Source organism: Podarcis filfolensis (assembly GCF_964270895.1).
Source record: "Podarcis filfolensis genome assembly, chromosome: 2".
NCBI classification, from domain to species: Eukaryota; Metazoa; Chordata; class Lepidosauria; order Squamata; family Lacertidae; genus Podarcis; species Podarcis filfolensis.
In genome coordinates this window covers 77,985,029-78,010,648 of record NC_139605.1, presented here as the reverse complement: position 1 = coordinate 78,010,648, position 25,620 = coordinate 77,985,029, and the positions used below count along the sequence as shown (strand labels likewise).

The window sequence follows — 25,620 nt, the reverse complement described above, 5'->3', positions numbered from 1 at the left end:
TCTCACTGGCAAAGAAATAGTGTTTTATGCAAGTGTGGAATTGAAAATGCTCAATGATGATTCCCTCCCAACCAAATGGCATTAAATAAAATCCAGCTACAGAGAGAGATGGCATTTCCTATCATTATTTGTCATGAGACAGACAGATAATAGAATATGGTCCACAATATCTAACTTGGTCCTGAAGAGAAAACTACCAGTTGGGTTTTAAGGTCCAGTTTCTTAAGCTAATGCAAACACCCATGGAAATCAGAAACAAACAGGAGGTAAGAAATGTACCAAAGCATAGAAGTTTCCTTTGCATGTAAAATTAATCGTGGATTAGACTGACTGAAGGCTTTCAGTCTAAAACGGCCTCATTGCATGTCACTGACACACCAAAATCATTCATTTTGTGGGCCAGAAGCGAAACAAGAAGGGCCAGCCTATGTCATGCAATCTGTAGCTTTTGCAATGGCAGCACTACCTGTGTATGTAGTCAGAGGTCTCTGCAAAGGCTTAGCAAAGTCAAGCACACTAGGAAGTCCACCTGGAGCCTTCAATCTGGAGTGGAACTTGCTGGCATGTCTAGGCAACTGTTTCATCCTGATTTATTATTTATAAACACACCTACTATCTGCCAGGTGCTGCACAAATCCCTCCATACAGGCTCACAGTCTAAGCAGCATGAGACAAAAGTAGCAGACACTGTTTTGGATGGAGCCCTTTGGAACTTAAGTGCAGTTGTGTGTTTGACAATTTGGAAGAGTTAAGCTTTACAGGATGAACAAATCATTCTAGTGATTTCCTTTATATATATAGGCATCTGTAGCTCTGAGAGGACTGGTGCCCAGATGATTGTCATGAATTCTTCGTGGCACTTTAGCAGAAATGCTCAGAGTTCCAGGTTCTTCAGTGTAGTATATTTATTGTGAGCTATATATACAAATAGGGACGTGGGTGGTGCTGTGGGTTAAACCACAGAGCCTAGGGCTTGCCGATCAGAAGGTCGGCGGTTCGAATCCCTGCGACGGGGTGAGTTCCTGTTGCTCCTGCTCCTGCCAACCTAGCAGTTCAAAAGCACGTCAGAGTGTAAGTAGATAAATAGGTACCACTCCGGCGGGAAGGTAAATGGCGTTTCCATGCTCTGCTCTGGTTCGCCAGAAGTGGCTTAGTCATGCTGGCCACATGACCCGGAAGTTTTACACAGGCTCCCTTGGCCAATAAAGCGAGATGAGCGCTGCAACCCCAGAGTCGGTCACGACTGGACCTAATGGTCAGGGGTCCCTTTACCTTTACCTATATATACAAATATCTACAGGCTATAATACAGTTCATACAGTCAAACAGAGTACCTGGCTGCACCTTAATGCAAATAGGAAGACCTTTCTATCTCTCTCTCTGACCACACTCTTCTACACCACACCCTTACTGCTGGACAGGTTTCCCTTTTAAACCGATGACACCCAATCAACTGACAGCACATTACTTCTGAGCCATTCTGACTCAGCACTTCCATACAAAGTATTGCAGGCTGATTGCATCAGCCGGTTGCATCAGCTAGCAAACTCAAGCCTGCAGATTTACTATCTCACACAGCATTCTGTGAATCCCGACAATGATAGCCATAGCAATGTATCAGTTGGGAGGGCAGGGGAGGCACACTGTCTTTTTATATTCCATTGGTGCCACTGTTGAGTGCTGAGAGGAAGAAAGAGGAGGTAGCACCAAAGACCAAAGGAAACAAAAAAAGAAACAAAGGCTCAAAATGGTGCTAGAAAACGAGTCTTGAACAAATAACAGCAGTCCTTGTAAAACAATAAAATGCTGATATATTTCTGTTGATAACAACCTTGATCAGGAACATAAGGGAGAGTGACCAGACCTCAACATTGGTTTGAAAAATGAAATAAACAAGATTTTTTTCTTGATATCCCCCCCCCCCAATTGTGTTCTGAGCCTAGTTCTGTGTCTAACTGGGTTATGGTCCAACAATATCTGCAGGACCACAGGTTCCCTATTCCTACTCTAAAGAGATGTGTAAAAGTACTGTGGGAGACAGAGAGCCATTATTCAAACTGAGGTTCAATAGAATCAGTATGCAATTGTAGCTAAGATTTATTGGTTGGTTGTCCATCATCCTCAGTTGGGGTGTTAGTGGAAATCATCCAACCCTGGCATAGGACAGAGGAAGGACAGATGATCCCCAACAGTGTCTGTCTCAAAGTTTGTTGGCTTCACCATTAAGCAGAATTTAGACAAATATGATGTCCAAACAGAGTCAGTATACAAGCCTTCAACAAGCGCTATGATCAATAAAATTGAGAATATCAAGACTCATTTGGCCAGGCTGTTTTTACAGTGACAGAGAAACAATCTAGAACTCTTTTGTTGCTTACATATATGTAAGTCAATGGTACTGATAAGAATAACAATGTCCTCATATATTACATGGGTTTTTAAATAAGACATTTGTTCTGTTTCCATAGAGGGGCTTTTAAGGCAAGTAACTGGAAACACATTATGCCTGCCAGGTATGCCTATGTAATCTCATTGACAATATACGGTATACTATTCTTCCAAGGAGAAATGCAACATTATTTATTTTTAAAGAAAAATGAAATAATTTCTCATAAGTGAGTAAAAACATTCCAAAACAAATTACAGGCTAGCTTTTCTTTCCATTTTCCCCCTGCCAGTTTAACAGTATTCTTTGTAAACAATTTGAAGGGATCTTATTTGAATCAGCTTGTACTCAGCTGGAATTTGCTTTTAACAATAACTTGTGCTTTAATAAGCTGGTGCCCAGAGTTTGTGCCATGCTGCTTCAAAGAGATAGCAAAGCTATGAGTAAGATCAAAGCAAAATGGTCATGGGATCTTAACTATTTGACAGAAGAAGAAACAGAGAATTATACCAGCACAGTTTCTATTTTTCCTGAAGAATTATTCACTTTGATTTCCTATGAAGAGTTTACATCACTTCTTTAGTCAAAAAGTTCTCTTTTCTTATGTATCAAAGTTTTTAAAAACTCTGAAGACTTCTTTATTGCCTTAACAGAATGTTCCCACATGCTGAGGGGCTGCAGAACATTGGTCCCAGATACACCAAAAGACAGGTGCCAATTATATCGGTAGAAGTCTCTCCCTTTTTCTCAACAACTAGAAAATAAAACAAAGTATTCAAGTATTTTTTTCACTAGTTAGGACCTAGTCACAATGCTCTCTCCAGCTCTGCATTGTATTCTGCTTTGTCATTCTCATACTGATCAAAGTAATCTGTGAGAAGTTAATTCTATACTCATGCCCTTTATTATAGAGTACCGTGTTCCTCAAGAGTTTATCACTTCTGCCTAATGTCCATTTTCAAAGAAAATTCATAGACACAAAAACTAGTCACCAAGACTCATATTTCTAGGCACAGAAATACTAGTATGGGAAACTTGTAATACTCCAAATACAGGGCACAGGTTAAGACTCCTGAATTCCTCTCTGTTTCAGATTTTTATCAGAGATGGGAAAGAATTTCTCTCTTACTCCCACCAAAGCAGCTTCCATTAACACTACAGAAGCCCTTAGGAAAGCTAAATAGATACTCATAAGTAAGCCTCATTGACTACAGTGGGACTTATCCTAGGATAGTCACAGGATCGCAGCCTTAGGAGTTAATTGAAACCTGTGTACAGTGGTACCTTGGGTTACATACACTTCAGGTTACAGACGCTTCAGGTTACAGACTCTGCTAACCCAGAAATAGTACCTCGGGTTAAGAACTTTGCTTCAGAATGAGAACAGAAATTGTGCTCTGGTGGCACGGTGACAGTGGGAGGCCCCATTAGCTAAAGTGGTGCTTCAGGTTAAGAACAGTTTCAGGTTAAGAACGGACCTCCGGAACGAATTAAGTTCTTAACCCGAGGTACCACTGTACTGTGCAATTTTAGGTATTGGAGAGGGGACAAGGCTGACTCAACATGTACTCACATGCAGAAGAGATAGAGCTTTCCACATATAGAAAGCAACTTGCCTGGGCGTTGAATCTTACTCCACTGCTTGTCACAGGAGCGCATCCCCATGCGCACCTGAGGGCAGCAAGCTAACTTAGAGGATGAAGGAAGGCCATGTGACACACATGCTTAAAGCAGCAATGGTCACTCCCCTCCAGCAGAAGGGAATCAAGAACAACAACTACAGGGTTGATGCCATTGCCCTCTGGGATCTGCTTTCTGGAGTTATTTACCATAATGGTGAAGCCAACCAGTGTATTGTTGGGAGGAGAGAGAGACTTCCATCTCTTCCTTTTTCCTGCTCACTGCCACAATGGGAATATAGTCTGGTAAGCGTGTGGGAGGGGAAGGGGTTTAGTGAATTAGTAGGGAGAGAACGAGGAGCATATTCAAATGCAGCCCAAAGGTTGTGGCTTGCCAAAGGCCATGCAGTGAGATCCTAGCAGAGGCATAATCTGAGTGCCATTTTCAAATCACTGTGGTATAGCAGCTCTTGAGTGTGGAGGGAATTTTCTTCACAGTAACTGCACTTGTATCACTAAAATCCATAATTGGAGGGCAACAAAGAGAAAAATGGTGTGATGTTGACTCCTATAAGCTTACAAAACTTGAATGGTTTTTTACCCCTTCAGGGCATTCTTAAACAAAAAATACTCAAAATATTATAGGAAAATGCACATATTACATGATTTGGTGCACTGTTATGTCATTGCATTTCCCACTTCTCTGCCTAGGATTTCTTTGCTTGTCCACTCTGTTGATTTTATTTTGTTATATTTAAAATGGCAAGTTGTACATATACATTTAATAATAAATAAATTATAGAACTATATTGTAATGTAATAAATAGCATGCAGTTCTACAGAAATATCTTACCGAATATAATCTTTTCAGAAATACCACTTACCTTTTTCATCCCCTGTTTAATGCACATAATGTGCACTGGAAGTTGATTGGGTTTTTATATGGCTGTGAGCTCAGCAGAACTGCATTTCTGTGGCTTAGAATTTGCATCCTATAATTGCATTTTAGCACATTAATTGCATTTAATTTGTTATTCAATCTAAGAGCAGAACCTTCACCATCAGTGCTCTTGAGCAGAGTTTAAAGCAGCAACTGTCACTTTAAAATTAATATTCCTAGTACCTAAAGGTGAAAGGATAATGAGTCCTCACTCCTCAAATTAAAAATCTAAATTGGGGAAAACTCTCCCTGGACTTTTGTATTTATTCACCTTTGCCCCTTTGATGAAAAACAAATATAATTCCATTAATAAAATATCCCCTCTCCATGATGATCTTTAGTCTTCCCATATTTTTCTACTTCCTGCTTTTTTTGCAAAAAAAAAAAAGTGATTTGAGAATTAGATTGCAGTGAGACATATTTGTTGCAGGTGTTAACTTGGCAGGTGCAGCTTGTCACCAAAATTCATTCATTTTACTGCTGTTGTGTATTATTTTGGTGAAGATAGAAGGGGTAGAAGACAAAATAGTGCAAATGTGTATGAACAGATGCACAACTGGTGCAGGGCAGGAATTAGAGGCAGCTATGCGGAATATATAAACTCTTCAGTTAGTAAACCTTTTTACAACTAGCATAGAAATGTTGTTCATAGAGAGGCAATGAATGCCTATATTTTCTGATTTTGTGCTTTTACTATGAGTGCACTTATGCTATCCTAGTTATGATATTTGGGTGCTTAGCTGCAGTCTTTATTTTCCCATTTATGACTTTTAACATATAAGCAAACATTTCTTCAGCTCAGGAGACATGTCTCATAACTAGGAGATTATTCACAGCACTTTTTGTATAAGATGGCTGTCATGTGAAAGTGTTTCCACATGGCTGAGGTATTGTATTTGGTCTATACCAGGGATCAGCAACCTTTTTCAGTCGTAGGATGGTCCACCGTCCCTCAGACCTTGGGGGGGGGGGCTGGACTATATTTTTTGGGGGAAATGAACGAATTCCTATGCCCCACAAATAACCCAGAGATGCATTTTAAATAAAAGCACACATTCTACTCTTGTAAAAACATGCTGATTCCTGGACCGTCCGCGGGCCGGATTGAGAAGGCGATTGGGCCGGATCCGGCCCCCGGGCCTTAGTTTGCCTACCCCTGGTCTATACACTACATAGATTTGCCCCTACCATATGGTTGTTACCAAGAAACTTCAGGCCAACATCAGATATACTTTATGGCAAAGGAGCACACAGAAACTCTTACCAAAGGGATCAACAGACACACTTTCTGCCTGCTTTCATAAGGTGGTTGTAATGTATGTGAATTGGAAAATACCTAATATACAAAGAGAAGATTTTGTATGTAGAAAAATGGTGTCTGCTGAAACTCAATATAGAGGCCTCTCATAACTAACCCCAGATCTGCAGATCAACAGTGAAATGGTCACATCATGATTATAGTTAGTATGGCAACTAGATAAATGCTCTGAAATATCCCACATTAATGGTTGAATCATAGCTCGCCACTAGGCCTGTCATGCAAAATGAAGCAACCTGCTTCAGGTGGCACCTTTAGTGCAGCAAGACTTTTAAAAATGTTGACCCTACTATTCGAATGGGTGTGCCATTTGAGCTCTGCTTCATTCAACAAAATGTCTTGGGCTTTGCTTTGTGAGTTGTGTCATGAACGCATCCTGATATCAAAGGCGAATAGCACAAAAACCAAGACAGTAGTGTCAGTTATTTCACTTGTTCAAGGGCTCTCAGTCATACCTTCCTTGACCTTCCATGACCTTCCTGCCAATTTGGATACAATAAATGAACTGGAGGCCCCTCGACTGTCCTCGGGTCCAGTATTGGACCACTTTGACCGGATATCTCCAGCCGATGTGGACAGACTCCTCCAAGCTGGAAAGCCCACCACCTGTCCTCTTGACCCGTGCCCATCATGGCTGATTAGAGCGTGTCCAGATGAGGTACGGGCCCCCCTGGGGGATATCATCAATTTGTCCCTTGGCACCGGGATATTCCCAGGGGAACTGAAGGAGGCAGTGGTGCGTCCGCTCTTAAAGAAAACATCATTAGATCCCTTAGATCTGTCCAATTACCGCCCGGTTTCGAATCTTCCATTCCTGGGTAAGGTGATTGAGAGAGCGGTTGCTGAACAGCTTGGTAGGTTTCTGGATGAAACATCGGCTCTCGATCCATTCCAGTCCGGCTTCCGCGCTGGTCATGGGACCGAGACGGCTCTGGTCGCCCTAACAGATGACCTCCGCAGGCAGCTGGATCGAGGCGGGTCAGGGCTGCTGATTCTTCTAGACCTGTCAGCAGCCTTCGACATGGTCGATCACGAACTCCTAGACCACCGCCTTGCCGACGTGGGGATCCAGGGCACAGTCCTCCAATGGCTGCGCTCGTTTCTATCTGGTCGGGGACAGAGGGTGGCGCTTGGGGGGGAATTGTCATCGCGCCACTCCTTGGTGTGTGGAGTGCCTCAGGGTGCGATTCTCTCCCCGATGCTTTTTAACATCTTTATGCGCCCCCTCGCCCAGCTTGTTCGGAGTTTTGGGCTGGGTTGCCATCAGTATGCCGATGACACCCAACTCTATCTGTTGATGGATGGCCATCCTGACTCGGCCCCAGACACACTGACCAGATGCCTGGAAGCTGTGGCTGGATGGTTACGTGGGAGCCGGTTGAAGTTAAATCCTTCGAAGACAGAGGTCCTCTGGCTGGGACGGGACGATATGGGATTGAGGGGGCAACTCCCATCTCTTGCGGGGGTGCAGTTAGTGCCAGCACCGTCCGTTAAGAGTTTGGGTGTAATCTTCGATACCTCCCTCTCTATGGAGGCGCAGATTACAGCTATAACAAAGGCGGCATTTTTTCATCTCCGCCAAGCTAAGCAGTTGGCCCCTTATCTCTCTCGCCCTGACCTAGCCACTGTGATCCATGCGACGGTCACCTCCAGACTGGATTATTGTAACTCGCTCTACGTGGGGCTGCCCTTGAGACTGACCCAGAAACTCCAGCGGGTGCAGAATGCCGCGGCGAGACTCCTTATGGGGTCTTCGCTGCGAGACCACATTCATCCGGTGCTATATCAGCTGCACTGGCTCCCGGTGGAGTACAGGATCAGGTTTAAGGTACTGGTTTTAACCTTTAAAGCCCTATACGGCCTAGGACCCTCGTACCTACGGGACCGCCTCTCCTGGTATGCCCCACAAAGAAACCTACGGTCTGCAAATAAAAACATCCTGAAGGTCCCAGGCCTCAGAGAGGTTAGGCTGGCCTCAACTAGAGCCAGGGCCTTCTCGGCTGCGGCTTCAATCTGGTGGAACACTCTGTCACAAGAGACTAGGGCCCTGCGGGACCTGACATCTTTCCGCAGGGCCTGCAAGACAGAGTTGTTCCACCAGGCCTTTGGTCAGGGCGCAGCCTGACTCCCTCCTCTGGTAACCTGCACAGAGTTTTGCTTAATGGTTGCCATCAACTTGATTTTAATTAATTTTTATAGTGAAATATTTTTAGAATGTTGTTTTATTTGATTGTTTGATTATTTGAATGTTGTTAGCCGCCCTGAGCCCGGCTTCGGCTGGGGAGGGCGGGATATAAATAAAATTTATTATTATTATTATTATTATTATTATTATTATTATACAGCACATGCACAGATGCACTACAAGGATATGGTTACAAAGGTAGTTGCTCTGTCTAACGACCAGAGGGATAGACAGAGTGGGAGGATGGTGGACGTTTGACACTGTGAAACGGGGTTGCTGTACAGGTCTCTGTCCCCAAACATCTCTATCTTCAGGGTTCTGAAACTTAGCTCAGTCTCTTATTATGCAACAAGTAGACTGACATATTGATTATAGACTTTTTGGATTGCACAGCCCTTTTCTGGCTACGTGACTCAAACATCATCACTTATCAGGGTGTCTCTAGGCAAGTGGGCACAATGGTCCTGGAATGTGCCATTTTATCTTTCAGAGGAAGTGCTTCCCTTTAATCTGTTGTTGACATTGTTTATCTGAGAGAGCCTTCAGTCCCCAGAGGCTATTTACTTTCTCTGGTAAATTTGAAGACCTCCAGCTTTCATTCATTCATCACAATCCCACAGTTCATAAGTGATGACATTGAAATATAGTAACAAAGCATCCTAGAGATAAATGAATGCATGAGTATATTTACAGAGTCTTCAGAGGGTTTTGCAAAAATCCTAGGCATGTGACTCATGTTGGAACTAGGGATGGCAGGAGCCCGCTGGTCTTGGTCACCATTGTACCAACTCAAATGTCAATTTAGGTATGATTCAGATATGATTCAGATATGACTTAGACAGCATCTTAAAAAACAGAGACAAAGGTCCGTATAGTTAAAGCTATGGTTTTCCCAGTAGTGATGTATGGAAGTGAGATCTGGACCATAAAGAAGGCTGATCGCTGAAGAATTGATGCTTTTGAATTATGGTGCTGGAGGAGACTCTTGAGAGTCCCATGGACTGCAAGAAGATCAAACCTATCCATTCTGAAGGAAATCAGCCCTGAGTGCTCACTGGAAGGACAGATCCTGAAGCTGAGACTCCAATACTTTGGCCACCTCATGAGAAGAGAAGACTCCCTAGAAAAGACCCTGGTGTTGGGAAAGATGGAGGGCACAAGGAGAAGGGGACGAAAGAGGATGAGATGGTTGGATAGTGTTCTCGAAGCTACCAGCATGAGTTTGACCAAACTGCGGGAGGCAGTGGAAGACAGGAGGGCCTGGCGTGCTGTGGTCCATGGGGTCACGAAGAGTCGGACACAACTAAACGACTAAACAACAACAACAGATATGACTTGAATTAATACACTGAGTTTGGTCCTGATTCATATTGGGTCCCATCATGTCTTTACTTGCCCTCGCTTCTTCCAAGCCCTTTAAATTTGGGAGAAAGGGCCATCCCTCTTCTGAGGAGGGGTGGCAGTGGCCAGATGGAAGCAGCAGGGCAAAGGGAAGATTGTTATTGAGGATGTTGGGGGTGCTGAATCAAGTCTCCTCCATCTATCAGAGACAGAAAAGCAGGAATTTCTCTCCCATACCCCTCAATCTGTAGTCATTCTTTACAGTCCTCCCCCCACAGCAAGCCAAACAAGACTCCCTGGTGCCACCAAACAGCTGCCAGTTGTTGTTCTGTTTAAGGACAATTTCAGCAGGAGTCTTGAGTCTCACTGAGAGCCATTCATCTGTTTCATCTGTTATATAAGGAATCCAAGGCATGTGGAGATAACACGATCAGAACTATACTCCGTGCCATAGACAGCAGCAGTACTCCATGAATGGGGGTGAAATCAAGTTAGGATCAATACAAAACCAACCCTTTTTTATTTTCAGGATTTTGTTTTGTTTTGTTTTGATCTGTGAAAGTCTGCTTTAACATTTCAGCTGAATGAACAAGCTGAATGAATATTTCAGAGCAAATCATGTCAAAAGTGGGTGGCTCCTGAAGTTATATTTTGGTGCCTTTTCTTTTTCAGATAGAGAGTGACATAAGTTTAGACTTTACAAGAGATGATATTCTTATGAGTTTGGGGGAGGCAGACTGAATGCCTGACCTCCCTTTCTAACCCCTGGATCCAGTAAGTGCTAACATATAAGGGAGGCTAGCTTCCTGGGTGATGGGCCATTAAGGAAAACAAAAGAAGAGGACTCTGTGTGAGATGTCTAGTGGGTTGGACCCCTCCCCAGCTTACCATTAACTGGAAGGACAGTGCCAGATTTTTAGGGTTGGAAGTTGCAGCGATGTGAGCTAGAAGCAAAGCAGCAAGCAGAGAAACCAAGCCATGCCAGATTTCTGCTTGAATCTAAGGCTGTGACTATGGGAGAGAAAAGACCCACCTGGGGTGCTGATGGTGTGAACCCCTTCCATCAAAGGCTCAGGTTGTAGATATATGTAAAGAAACCATATATCATAAAGGCACCACAGTCTCTGCTGTGCCTCATTTCCAAAAGGAAAGATGGACCTTGGATAGGTGCATGGAATGCCTGGAACCTCTCACCACTTGGAGATTGGGATGGTGTGCAACAATATTAAGGGAAAGGTTATATTGGTACTGTTGCCACCTTGGCAAAAAAAAAAACACTAATTAATTTGACATTGTATCCATTCCATTCCAAATGTGTCTCAGCGTTCAAACTGATTCCTCACACTCTAGTCCTTAAGACAATAGTGGTTCTATGGGTGTCTCCTTTAGTCCTTACTCAGCTCTCAGGCATTTTGTTTGCATATGCTCTGAACAGATATATCAGAGCACTACAAAGGAAGTAGAGATGGATGAAGCTATTAATTTTTGTGTCTCTCAATTTCCCCTTTTTTCTGATCTTAAGTACACTTCTCCATTCTTCTGCATCAGTTTATGAACTGCTTTGAAGTCTTCTTAAAAATTATCAGCATTTTACGTGGTACAAATTTCTTATAATAATTTTTACAAGTCATTTCCCCTAATAAAATGCATTTTGCATGTTATTTTCACCAATATATGCATTTGTATTCACACTTTCCCCTAATATACACGTTTTTGTATACGTTTTTGGATGGGAAACTGTAGTGCAAAATTCTATATTGTATTCATTTTGAAAGATAGCTGCATTTCAATTTGTATATTATTTTGGAAGTGTAATTTGGATGAAATCAAATTTTCCTCCCATCCTTACCAGGAAGATCAGATTTCTATTTTTTCCAATCTTAAGTTCAGTTCTACACATTTTGAATCAATTTGTGAATTAAAAATAAACCCATTAAAGCCATTTTATATGCAGTTTTAACTAATATCCACATTTTCTCTAATGCAGGCATAGGCAAACTCGTCCCTTCAGATGTTTTAGGACTACAATTCCCATCATCCCTGACCACTGATCCTGTTAGCTAGGGCTGATGGGAGTTGTAATCCCAAAACATCTGGAGGGCCGAGTTTGCCTATGCCTGCTCTAATGTATGCTATTTTCACCAATATCTTCATTTTTATGCATACTTTCTTCTAATATATGAATTTTTAAAAGCATTGACTGGTTGGAGAAATGCTTTGCAACATTTTGATAAGTGTGAATTTCAGAGAATAGCTGTGTTTCACATACTGTTTCCGCAAGTGCAAATCTGATAGATTCACCTTTAACTGTGTACAGTGGTACCTCGGGTTAAGAACTTAATTCATTCCGGAGGTCTGTTCTTAACCTGAAACTCATTTTAGCTAATGGGGCCTCCTGCTGCCGCTCGATTTCTGTTCTCATTCTGAAGCAAAGTTCTTAACCCGAGGTACTATTTCTGGGTTAGTGGAGTCTGTAACCTGAAGCGTCTGTAACCTGAAGCGTATGTAACCCGAGGTACCACTGTACTGAATTGAATTGCTACTCTATCTCTACTTCCGGGTCTGTTAGGCAGAAAGGAAAAACAAAACAGAATATCAGCACATGCTCCCCTTGTTCAGGTATTACTGGCAGGAGGATGAAACATAAATGGAATGTGGGGGCACCTTTAGCCCACCCTTCTCATCAGACAGTTCCTTATCACTGTTCTTGTGTTCAGTTGCTGCATCTGAAGCAAGGAACCTCAGGATTCACAGTAGTTCTGTGTGCATTGCATAAACCAGTCCTTCTAAGGTTCTGAAATGTGGAGGGAGCCTTAACAAATAAAAGAGGCTCCCAACTTCAGATGTAGCACCTGAACATGGGATCAGCAAGAAGAACCATGCAATGACTAAAGGCATGGCTCCACATCACATTTCTCTTACTGGCAGCAATGCCTGAACAGGGCTATATTAGTTTCATACAAATGTTGAACAAGAGTGAAGAAAGAAGCAAACTGCTAGATTCAGATATAGGTTAACTTATAATTAGGAAAGAAAGTTGTTCTCTACTAATAATATTTTCCTTCTATAAAATTCATCCTGATATGCTTCAGTACTGTGATTGTCTGCATCCAGTTTTACATTACATTTTAATTGCTTAGCATTTATATATTCATATTTGTATTTTAATAGCATTACCTTTAGCACATAACAAGTTATATGATGCAGTTCTATGTTTTAAAGTGTTGCATAAACGAATTGCCATGATTTATCCAACACCTGATATCAGCAGGAAATATGGTTGTAGAGTAGACATGTATTAAAAATAATTATGCTTACTTATTATTTTGAGTGGTTAGCTCTGCTTGTCAGCAGAATAAGTGAACTGGAGATATGGTTGTTTTTATTTCATTCATATGTATGTGTGTATTTCTGTGTGTATCAGAGGTTTTTTATTTTAAAAATCATGCATATATTCAATTGTAAACTTTTTTTGAAATATCCTTCATCATCATATTCACAGTAACCTTAATAATAAACAGTGCATCTAATTTCTATATCCATAACATAGCGTATAACTGATTGCGATATTTATTTTCCTTTCTGTGTATATGTATTCCATTCTAGCATTAATGGGTGTCATACATCAGGCTGTGAGTGGAAAGAAATATGAAATTGAAGTGTCAAGATCCTGCTGAATAAGACATGCACACTGTGGCAAATCCTGACACACAGGTGAATGAATAGGAAACTAAGGATGTGACCCTTAGGAATTAGCTTAGAGATCCAAATTCCTTCAGGGCATGCTTCATAACTGTCACTCATCACAAGGAATGCCCTTGATTTTAATCCAATTTTAACTCCTGCCCACATGGAATATTAACTCCTGCCCACCTAGAATTCAATGCTGGCTCACTGGGGCCACCATAAATTATTTACAAAAGAGTTGGATCAGACAGCCAAAAAGTTAGAAAATAGCATAACAAATAAATAGGTTGAGTGTGTGTCATTCTGGGAACTTCTGCTTAATTAATAATGTGTGACTCTTCTGTTATATTTGTTTTGGGGGGAACTAAGCCAAAACATAGACAAGTTGCATAGACGTTGTCTAATTACTGAAGGGCACTTAGTATAAAGGCTAAGACTGAAGAGTCATGCAAGTAGCTTCCCCAAATAACTTCTTGCATAGAACCTCAGTCACACTATAATCCCACATTTTGGGGCAGCAAATCACTTTTCAAAGCCATAGTAGGTTCACATTGTGATATGAGGGTCTGTGAGTTGAATTTTTTTAAAAAAATACAACATATTTTTTATTTATGCAGGCAGTGCATAAATCTTCTATATGGTCTGAGATGGAGCATTTGCACAGAGAACAGACATGTATAGGTTATCCATGTTGAGCAACTAGTAGAAGTGATCAATTTCATGCACTTAAATGGTTTAAAAACACATGGGTTGAACAGGTATCCAATCCTATCAAAAATTGGGCTCTAACAATGCTAAGAATGCAAGTGAGAGGGAGATTGACAGATTAGACTTTTCTTGCAGTTTAAATATATTGGTTTAAAGAAAGACCATACTATGGTATTTCAGTTTATTTGTGGTTAGCTTTCATTAGACTACTTTGGGTTTGATTCACCTAACAAGTCCCAGCAGCAGAAGCCATGCACAGGGTCTCCCACTTGTGCAACAGGGCATCCCTCCTCTCCTCCTGCTACTCCCCCCCCCCAAAGGCTTTGTGGGAGGGGGAATTGTTGCCTCTGGCAAGCTTCTACTTAGAGCCACATCTTCTCAACTAATATGATCATTGCTTTATATTCACTTAGTCTTAGCAGGCAGAAAGCAAGCTTTTTCTGTTGGCCTTGGAGATTGTGATGGTACACAAGAGAGTTACTATTTCAGTGGTGTCTGGTGTCCATTGGAACCAGGCAGGATGGTCAACGGGAGGTGGAGACAGAGCCACAACCAGAGCCACAACCAACTAATTCCGGTTTTTGTTCCTTTCTCCCTCCCTTCAATGACATGGAGGCTACAGCAGTAAAATTTCATGACACTGAATTTCTAGCTGAATTTCTTGGCTCAGTATACTTGGGCACTGTCATACTTTCTTCTCTGCTGGGAGAAAGGCAGGGCCTCTCAACACATCCTTCAGCTTCTCATTCCAAAATGAGAAAGTGCAGGGCCTCTTAAGCAAGAGGAGTGTCAAAGAGTGTTTTTATTGTTAGATTATTTCTATGCCACCTTTCTGCCAAAAAGGTCCCCAAGATGGTTCACAAAGGGTTTTAATGCTTATTTTTGTAAGTTGCTTTGAATTCGCATTTCGGACAAAGGTGACTAATAAATATAATTAATTAATAAGTGAATGAATGCAGACTGAAGGCGCTCCCATCTCAAAAGTAGAAGCTAAGCAGGCAGTGCATAAATTAACCTAAGCAAAAATCATTTTGCCAAAACTGCCACTCTTTCCTTCCCTCCTACTTGTTCCTCCTAATATTCCATTGTTTCTTTATAAGCAATGGCTACATCTATCCTTATAGAACCTTCTGTTTCTTGAGATGAGTAGGTGCAGAATTTCACTAGGACAAGACTGAAGCTGGCCAAGCAGAAGATTGTTGGCCAGTACCAGCAGGTATCTCAGTAGTAGATAAGTAAGCCATCAGACAAAAGTACTCTATTTGCCCTAATGGACCAATGTCCCCTGTGTACTTCAGGTGACTGCTTATTATTAGCGAAAATACCTGTTCATTGCATTACCCTTTACATTTTGGGGCACACACTTAAAAACAACAACACCTAAAAGGAACAAGAAATATGATGAGGAATGTGTGATATATATCAGCTACAATGTAAGAACAGGTAGGTAGCCGTGTTGGTCTGACACAGACGAAATAAATTTAAAAAATTAAAAAATTGTCCTGTAGCACCTTAGAGACCAACTAAGTTTGTTCTGGGTGTAAGCTTTCGTGTATCTGAAGAAGTGTGCATGCACACAAAAGCTTATACCCAGAACAAACTTAGTTGGTCTCTAAGGTGCTACTGGACAATTTTTTTAATTTTAAACATTTATTCCTTAATGTAAGAACAGTTTGCAAGGGCAAGTCCCATGTTGAATGTAGCCTAGTCTCAGTACTACAAATAGGTTTTAGCCTGCACTCAGTGGAATTCCTTCCTAAATGTTCAGACCTAGCAAAGAGAGAAGAAGAGAGCTCTTGGGCTATAATCCCAAACTTAAACCTAAATGTCCCAGAAACAGCAAACACCATTTGTGGTAGATGCTTTTATCACAGCTCGTAATTTACCATTCCAAACGCCAATCTATCTTCATCCTCACTCTAGCATATAGACTGCTTTACTTGGATGAATATAATGGTGCATTATTGTGACATCTTCCTTGAACAGCATTGAAAACTAGGAAGAGGGACTATAAATAGCAAGGCTTAATTTCCAGTCCTAGGGGCACACAAGCACTCTCAGTCCACTTAAAGTCAATAGAGATACATGAACAAACTGAAGCGCTTAATGATTCACTTTCTTCTGCTTACTAGAGTTGATCATGGTAGTTACCAGAGTGATACTATTTATCTGCAGCCCCATTAGGAGATCTCTTATTGGTCAAGTTAATACAAGTCATTACTTGACTTGAAAATAATGATTTGCAGCCACAGTAACTCCCGGTAATGTTTGAGCAGATGCTGAGGATCAGGGACAAGGGTTCTTACTAAATAAATTGCAAAACATTATTTGCCAAGCAGGGCCACTTGTCTAAGCATTATTCAAACTTCTTTTATATATTTTTCAAAACCCAGACATATTTGTATTGTTAAAAAAAAAGTCTGTATTTGCTTTGAACATCCAGTGCGTAATGATAAACGTAGCCGTTTTTTCCTGTCCTTGATGTACAATTTACAAGCTGAGTGAATATTGATCCCACTTACAACAAGATGTTTTTGTAGGAGAAGAGGTAACAGCAATGGAGTGCCCACAGGGCCGGTCCCACCATTAGACAGAACGAGGTGGCTGCATCAGGCAACTGATTTTGTGTGTCACGAAGAGACAGCAAATTGTTATTTATTTAATTTGTTATTGTTGGGCAGGGGCCAGGGAGGAAGAGACCTGCCTGTGGAATTTTCTTTCTCAGGTTTCAAAATAAGAACGTAAGGAGCCCTGCTGCATCAGATCAAAGGTCTGCATAGTCCAGCTTTGTGTTCTCATAGTGACCAACCATATGTCTGTGGGAAGCCCGCATGATGGAAATAACTTGTCTGGCTTTGGGTATCATAGAACTGTAGAGTTGGAAGGCACCGCAGGGGTCATCTAGTCCACCCCCCCCCCCCCCGCGCCCAATGCAGGAATCTCAACTAAAGCAACCAAGACAGATACTGTGCATCAAGGCTGCCTCAGACAGTAGATTATTTGGGCTTGGTCCTGAAGTGAACCTTCTCTTTTTATATTCAACCAATTTCCAATTTTCTCTGTATGTAATACATTCCATAGTTTAAGATTCTCATTTATGCCAATTTTATTGTTATTATTTCTATCCCTTAAGATTGGCTAGGATTGGGGAAAATTCAGTGTAACTCTTTTCCAATCATTCCATCTGCACAAGCATTTCAGCTTGCTAGGTGAAAGAATCCGCTCTGTCCTCCTCCTGGAGGTTCTTCCACCCTCACAAGTGCAAAATTCATGGGTTGTGCAGGTGGGGGAGGAAATCCCCATTGCACAAGTGGAAGTCCTTGCGCTGGGTTCTCACGGATGAATCCTACCATATGTCATTAAAATCCCCTAACAGTTGTGCTCCCACACCCATATTCTGCATTTGGAATGAACATAGTGCTTTGCTATCTTCCGTACATGTGTAGGTTGTATTGTATTTTTTCAGGGATCCTTGCCTTATTAAGCAAATGAAAGATCATGTCAGAAGGACAGTCTTGCAATGTGCCTCAGATTTGCAGGTAAAAGGACTCCCATTATTTGTGTTGGGCTAGAAATTCTTAGGCCAGCTCCATGCCCGGGCCACACACATTTGCCGGACCTGTACTTCTGGGGTCTGACTGTAATATGTCCTTGAACCGTGTCTCTTGTTGGCCTGGACTAAGGATGCAGAGATAGGTGGGTGGATGCAGAAACCTCTCACATTGCACAATGGGCATGTAGCCTACTCCAGAAACGTAAGAGGAATGTCTGCTACATGGCTCATATTTGCTGCTGACCCTCCCTACATTTGGTTCTGGCCTGCCCACAGCTTCAGTGTGGCCCCCTGGAATATTTCCAGCAAGGGAAAATACCGTAGTCCTCAGACTGACAAAAGGGTTCATTTGCAGTCCTGTGCATGACTTCTAAAGCCTCCAAATCAAGTGAGGGGAACCTATGACCCCCCCCAAAAAATGTTGCTGAATTACAGCTTCCTTCATCCCTGGTCATTGGCCATGCTTGCTAGGGCTTATGGGAGCTTCAGTTCTGCAACATCTGGAGGTATAACATTCCCCTCTCTTACTATAAATACAGGGTAAAAATATCCACTGTCTTGCTTGTGAGCATGCACATGGATTTTAAAGAGTTATTGGATGCATATTTTTTTCAACAATGGGGGATGTCACGTGCTCTGTGCACTGAATTCCTGTGCTTTACACATAGGGAACTTTTCAACATATGACAACATGCAATTCCAGCTGCAATTTGAAATGACACCATCATAAGAACCATACATCACACCCCTTCCCTTCCTGTACAGTTCAAACAGCTTACCTTTAGAACAGTCGACTTTGATTTTATTTCCTCAGCCTCATCTGAGGTCTTATTTATTTATTACATTTATTAGTTGCCTCAAAACCAGAGTTCTCTAGGTGCCAGAAAATTAAAGCTATTTAAAGCACATATTCAATCAAATCACAGCACCCAAAAAATCCTGTAAAACAAAGCACCCACATCAGAGTAGAGGTTAGTAATAGAGTAATATAACAAAAAAACCCCCACAAAATAATCTCATAGAATCAAAACCACACCCTAAACCACTATGAAATGCATAGATCAACAGCTCCAACAAAGCCTGTTTTTCAGCACACAAGCATTCAAGCCATGACAATCTATCCAGCAAAAGCATCTCCCATCACTTGGATTTCCCAGGTTCAAATATCCTTTTGCCTTTGAGTCTGCAAAGGTTGCTGAGCATTTTGCTCTGCAATAAATAAATAAATAAATAAAAATAAATTCATTGTTGCTTTCCAAATCCCACAATTTGGAAGACGTGAACTTTGTATTGAAGGTAGAGCAGCTTCTAGCATGCAAACAAGTACTGAATTTGTAAGCATCATTCACAGTAAATTCTACAGAGTTCAATGAGGACCAAAGCCCAGCTAGTTCAGCATTCTCTTCTTACAGTGGCCACACCCAGATGTCTATGGGAAATCCTCAAATGGAATTTGAACACAGCAGCACTCTCCTCATTCTTGTTCCCCCAACAACCAATGTTCACACAGGTAGTACAGAGCCATCATGGCCAATAGCCACCAATAGCCTCATTCTGCATGGATTTGTCTCATCTGCTTTTAAAGTAATTCAGATTGGCAGTAATCATTAGTTCTGGTGGTAGTAAATTCCAGTTTAATTATGCACCATTAACTCCCAAGGAAGTATCTGAAGAAGTGTGCTATACCCAGAACATACTTAGTTGGTCTCTTAGGTGCTACTGGACAATTTCATTTATTTATTTCAACTGTGCCAGACCAACAAGGCTACCTACCTGAATCCCAATGAAGTACTGAGTCACAATCCTCTTCCATTGCTTCTTTTATAATGTTCCAAAGGAGCATAATCATCTCTTCCATACAGAGATGCTACCTAAACTGGCATTGCACACAAATCAGATGGGATGGGTGGAAAATCATGAGCTTTCTTTTTTAATGTTATAGAACAGGCTTCCTCAACCTTGGCCCTCCAGATGTTTTGAGACTACAATTCCCATCATCCCTGAACACTGGTCCTGCTAGCTAGGGATCATGTGAGTTGTAGGCCAAAAACATCTGGAGGGCCAAGGTTGAGGAAGCCTGTTATAGAATAACTGCAGGAACAGGAATCATTGCTCACTCATAATTCTTTTTATCCTTTGGGGCATGTTCTCAAATATGTGGTGAAAAACACATGGCAAAAAAACTGCAGATTTCTTTGTATTACGTGTTGGAAAATCCATCCTGACACTGATAAAACTGTTGATGAGAGCCAGTTTAACTATGTGATATTTTAACCAAAACATAAAATAAAATGCTCAATACAAATGTACATCCTATATCTTTATTATTTCAGAAATGTAAAAACAGCCATCATCTGGAGAAAATTTATCTGACAATTTATTAATGACAGATACTGCTGGAGATGTGCTTCCTTATATCAAAGACACATAATTTTCCTTGCTTTGAAGTGTTACGAATGACATTTAGTTTAAAGTTTTATGTCTTTCATAGCATCCCCACATGATTTAAAATTCCCATTTTACAATGGCAATGCTATCATGACAATAAATTTTTTAAATGACAGTGGGTTTTTTTTTCCTAATGCTGAGTTCTCAACAGGATTTGGGGTTATACTGTTCAAATATTCTGTTTCATGCAAAACATCCCACTGTATATCAGAATTAAATAAAAAGAACAGGCTCTGAAAACAAACGTTACCAACAGCAGGAATGTTTTCATAAGGATGCATCCTTTACCGTATGTCTTACCGAGGAACTGCTTGCAAGCTTCCCATCAGCATCTGGTGGCCCACTGTGAGAACAGGATACTGGACTTAATGCACATTTGGCTTGATCCACCAAGGCTCTTCTTATACCCTTATCACATGATCGGATCTGACTGTGTGGTACCTACTTTGGATGACTTACATAGGGTTATGCATAATAACACAACAATAATGCCTTCAGATTTTGCTGTACACACTTGTAGCTGTCAAATTTGGACAAATTTACATCATAGTTGTGGAACTCAAGTTTTGAAATTTGTAGAAATATGTTTGCAAATGTACCAAAACCTTGATGCCCCCCTCTCCTGCAAAGGAAGAAGGGACTGCTGTTTTTATTATGCTAAGGAAAAGGTTTTCAGCTGGGAAGACTGATGCGGGCTTTCTTGCCCTGACCTTCAGAGCTGCTCAGAAAGCTACAAGAAGCCTTGCTGTTTTCAGGCAAATTGTCTCACTGCAGCACCAGGGACAGCTCCCCTGCCTGGAGTAGTGAAGGGACTCTCACAGACACTATTCTGACTGTGGAGACACTCTAAAAACAGTGAGATTCATCACAATTTTCTAAGAGACTTTGATATTCAGCACAGTATCAGGGAAAGTCTGTGCCTTTCTTCCTTCTGAGCCTAGAGAAGAACTTGGACTCTTCCTCCCCTTGGCTGTCTTGAGAAGCACTTGGGAAGCAGGAAGTTTTATCCTTAACCTGCTATCATTGTAACTTCTGCCCAGTTGAAATTGATTTTATTACTACTATTATTATTAGCAAATGCAACAAAGGGGAAAAGGGGGGAAATGAATCATCATGAGGAGCAGCAGATCACATTAAGAATAACTATCAGCCTACATACATCTTAAGTTACATATGTACATTTATGGAAGTCTTTCAGATGGTGAAATAGGTATCCACACAAAATTGTTGTCTATAGGAAATATAGTAAATTATAGCACCAGTAGTGAAGTACAGTCAGTGAGTATTATAAGTCTCTTAGTGACCATAACAGCTTGTAAAGTCCACTTTTGTTGTCCCCTCATTAATCCCCATACTACAGGAATACAGTTTTAGAGTACATGAACAAATATCAAGGATTTCACCAATACAAAATGAATACAGATAACAACTTCAGACCATAGGAAATTACTGGAGAAGCCGGCTACAGTTTTAAAGCTACTGACATTTGCCACATGCGTTCTTCTACAATGGGCGTGAGGAACTTCTGACCCTTCAGATGTTGTTGAACTCCAACTCGCATCAACCTCAGCCAGCATGGCCCATAGTCATGGATTATAAAAATTGCAGTTCAACAACATCTGAGTAGGCACAGGTTCCCTGCTCATGCTGTACTACCTCCCTCAGGCAAGAGTATTTCTCTTTCAATCATTTTGTTAAAATGTGGATATATACCTAGGAATGTACTATTTTTCTCTTCCGCAGTTCTGAGGAGTGGTACATGTAAACAACAGCAAACCTTTGTCTGCTGATTTGATAGCCAAGGCCACCTTCAGAATCTGAGTAAAAAGTGAATTGTGTTTCTAACAGCAAGTGGGTTGTGTTTGGGTTGTTGTTTTTTACACTTTTAGAAGTCATGAACTCTGTACCCTAACCTGCTCTTTAACATCTTTGTTAGCATTGCACCAGAATTACCATTTTAGGAAATCTTCCTCCCTTCTCAGAAAAATTCCCTACTCTCTCCTCAAACATTATGCACTGATAGTGAGTTAATTTTACATATTCTGTTTTTCTTACAGTTGATTTAAAATGAGTTTCCCACAAATTTACTATTTCTCCTCGCTCTTTGGGGGTTTAAGGATTTCTCATTGAACTGTAGATGGGACTATTCCATACACTCACACCACTAACTAGAATTGCTTCCTTGTTGTATCCATTTGTTATATGCTTGGTAGTGAAAAGGGGGACTGGTTTCTCTCAGTGCTCTTCCCATGTTTACTGTTGTTGATTAAGGTGGGGGAAAGTCTCCCTTGTGACAGCTATCTTGTGACAGCAGCTAGAAGAGGGATAATGTTTGATGTTTTATTCTGTTTAATATTCTGTTGGGAGCCGCCCAGAGTGGCTGGGAAACCCAGCCAGATGGGTGGGGTATAAATAAGTTGTTGTTGTTGTTATAAGGGACCCTTGGCTCTCCAGATGTTGATCAACTCTAATCAGCCTTGGTCAGGAAGGATGTGAACTGTAGTTCAGCAACACACAAAGTGCATCCCATCTTTGTTCCATTAATAGGCTTGTGAGTTCAACTCTACTGCATTGCCATAAGTTAAGCAGTGGATTCAAAAAGAGTTCAGTCTTAAAAGGGCAAAATATGCTTGATTCAACTTGGTAACCAATTAGGGCCAAAGGAAATGGTCTGAACTATGTAAGGAAATCTTTACATGGTGGCCTCTGCATGTTTTGGACTACAGCTCTCATCAGCCTCAGCCAGCATGGCCCAATGGTCAAGTATGAGAGATAGCTGTAATTCAAAATGTCTGAGGGAAACAGATGGGGGAAAGCTGTTCTAGGAGGACTCTGGAAATCCAGAAGAGGCAAACAAAGCTAAAATTGGCCAAGCAGAGATGAATCCTAATGACTGCTTGTAGATACTACAATTTCTATGGAAACTAATAGCCTTGTGGTATGTATTTTCATTCTGAATTCTGGTTTTTGTGGGAGTGGGGGGTGGGAAGAGCATTTGCCTACCTGCCAGATGGACCATTTTCTGAGATACATCTTCCTGTAACTTCTTTGAAATAATTTCCATTCTGCTTTGCATCCAATGCCACATTTTCTTTCTCTGTGAAGCTTCTAGCATTAAAAATAGTTCAGCCACCTGTTGCAGGAAGTAAAGGAACATATCATTTGCAAAGTTTCTTAAAAACAAAACCGTTGTGTGGGTTTAATAGTTGGTTGTCAATAGTCATTACTTAAGATTAACCACAAATACCGCCCCTCCCACTGCTTTTTGGTGATTATTGTTGTGTGTGTGGTAAGATAGGGTAACGCATCAGTTGTGAAATTCTCCATTAGTGCTAATTTGGAAATGGGAATATTTATTTATTACATATATAATCCACCTTTCCTCCAAGTAGCTCAAGGCAGAGTGTGTGGTTCATTCTGTTTCCCATTTTATCCTTAAAACAATTTTGTTGTGATGTTTAAAAAGCTGGTGGCAAGAGAACTGGGCACACGGTGCACAGGGACTGCACAGGCAGGTTGATGCACACAAGGAGATTGGGGGCAGGGCTGCTTTGCACACCCTTCCATGTGCCCAGTTTTAAAAATGGTGTGTCCAAGCTAGTGCCTGAACTAGTAGTGAGTGGAGCTCTTCCGGACAGTTATTTATTTATATTTTAATCCTTTAAAAATAAAATAAATATAAAAGGTTACTGTGTGCCATCACCTACCCGGTTCTGAAACCTCACAGTCTGTGTTTCCTTGCTAACAGGAGCCACAGGCTGGGGGGTGGGGGACACAGGGGGGCGAATGAGCTTAGAATGATGTCTAGTTTTGCCTTGAAGCACCTTGAAGTAAACCCCCTCGCACAGGGAAATTGGGATTTCCTTGGCACAAAATACTTCCTGTCTTATCAGTGCCAAAAAGTCAGCACAAACTAATCTTGCTTCAGCAAAATGGATATATCTGCTATATGTGGACTTTGCAGCACTACTTCTGTTTTGCAGTGTGTACATTCCATCAGATATAAAATATACTTTGATGCATTATATACTAGAACATTGGAAAATAACAGTGCCTCCGCACTCTGGTAATTTTCTACCCCGTTTGAGAGATTGCTGCAGTCGCTGGGAGCTTTAAGTGCCTGGAAAGCCCCAGGCTACACTTGTAAATGGAGACACATCTGTGTCACAAGCTCTATTTACCTGCTTTTGATCGTCATTTTTGTCAATGGTCCATGAAAATGTGTGGAACCAGGACAAATGACACTGTGAACTGATTACTTCAAATTCATGGAGTAATAAAAACTGAAGGCTTTGGTAGCTTAAGAGAACATGACAGTTCTTTTCAAGGAAACAATGCTTTAGAAAGTTACATAATCATAATTGTCGTCTGCAGTGTCTTGGCTTCAGAAGAGATTTTCCCAGGCTACAAGGAGCTGTGTCCTTGCAAGTCCCCCCAATAAATGTTAAAATGAGTTCTGTATTGCAATTATAATACTAAAATTTGCAGGCTCTGCCTGATGATTAGGAGTAAACAGAAAAATTCCTTTTCAGGTGGCAACAGGGAGAGGCCTTTGTCTTTCTGCTAGTGTCGTGTTACGCACATATCTGCAAAACATCTCATTTATATTGAGATATGAACAAAATTCCCCTGTTCCCAAGCAACATCTTTCTTCTAGCTCATGTTTACATTATTCCATATGCTATTTCTGAGTCCCCAGCATGTGCAAAATTATAGCAAAAGCCAGTCTTTGAGTGACATACTGATTTTGCATACTATAACCATGCCACATCTTTCTTTTTAATATGCAAAATGGAATTTAATTCACATGTGCTACATTTTAAAGTTTCTCTTTCCCCTCAAGCTTCTTTAAGGAAGAGCTTCTCCTACAAGCCAGACAGATATATGTGTAGGCATCAGCATTACTATTACTTACATCACATTTGAGCGTCTCTGGTTTCATTCATCTTTAGTCTCTATATGTCTATTTCCCCCCTGCTAACAACCGTCGGCACTGATGAGCTGTAGTATATCCTGCTCTCTCTCCTTCCGACAGCAGTCATGAGCTGAGTTTATGCCACCTTCCATTGCATCCGTATGCAATCTGGCCTGATCGCATTTGTGCTTAATTTGTCTAGCCGTCCAATCTCTTTCATTTTCTCCTTGGCTAGGTATGACACTGCAGATTTCGCTTTTAAAAAAGGATTCATCCTTCTTCTGTCTGATTCTGCTTGTGCTGCTGCCACCACAAAAATCTGGGGCCAGACACAGCATAGTGGGCATGAAAGGTGGGGGTGAAAATAGAGCTGGCCAGAGTGAAGAAGGCAGGAGGTGTTCCAGGAATGAAATTAAAAGAATGGATGCTTCCTAGCTTTTATTTTATTTAGATTGTGTTCCAGCTTTCCTCCTAAGACCGCAAGACAGTGTGCGTGGTTCCCTCCCACGTTTATCGTCAC

General features: G+C 41.3%; 1 long non-coding RNA gene across 1 annotated transcript in view; it reads right to left on the bottom strand.

The window, feature by feature from the left end:
* Positions 1-25,291, bottom strand: part of LOC310755174 — a 142,697-nt gene extending 117,406 nt beyond the window's left edge. The window contains exons 1-2 of the long non-coding RNA XR_014544209.1: positions 25,101-25,291; positions 23,189-23,318 (exon numbers count right to left, since the gene is read on the bottom strand). This is a non-coding gene — a long non-coding RNA (uncharacterized lncRNA). The remainder of the gene's footprint in view (positions 1-23,188; positions 23,319-25,100) is intronic.
* Positions 25,292-25,620: the final 329 nt, after the last annotated feature.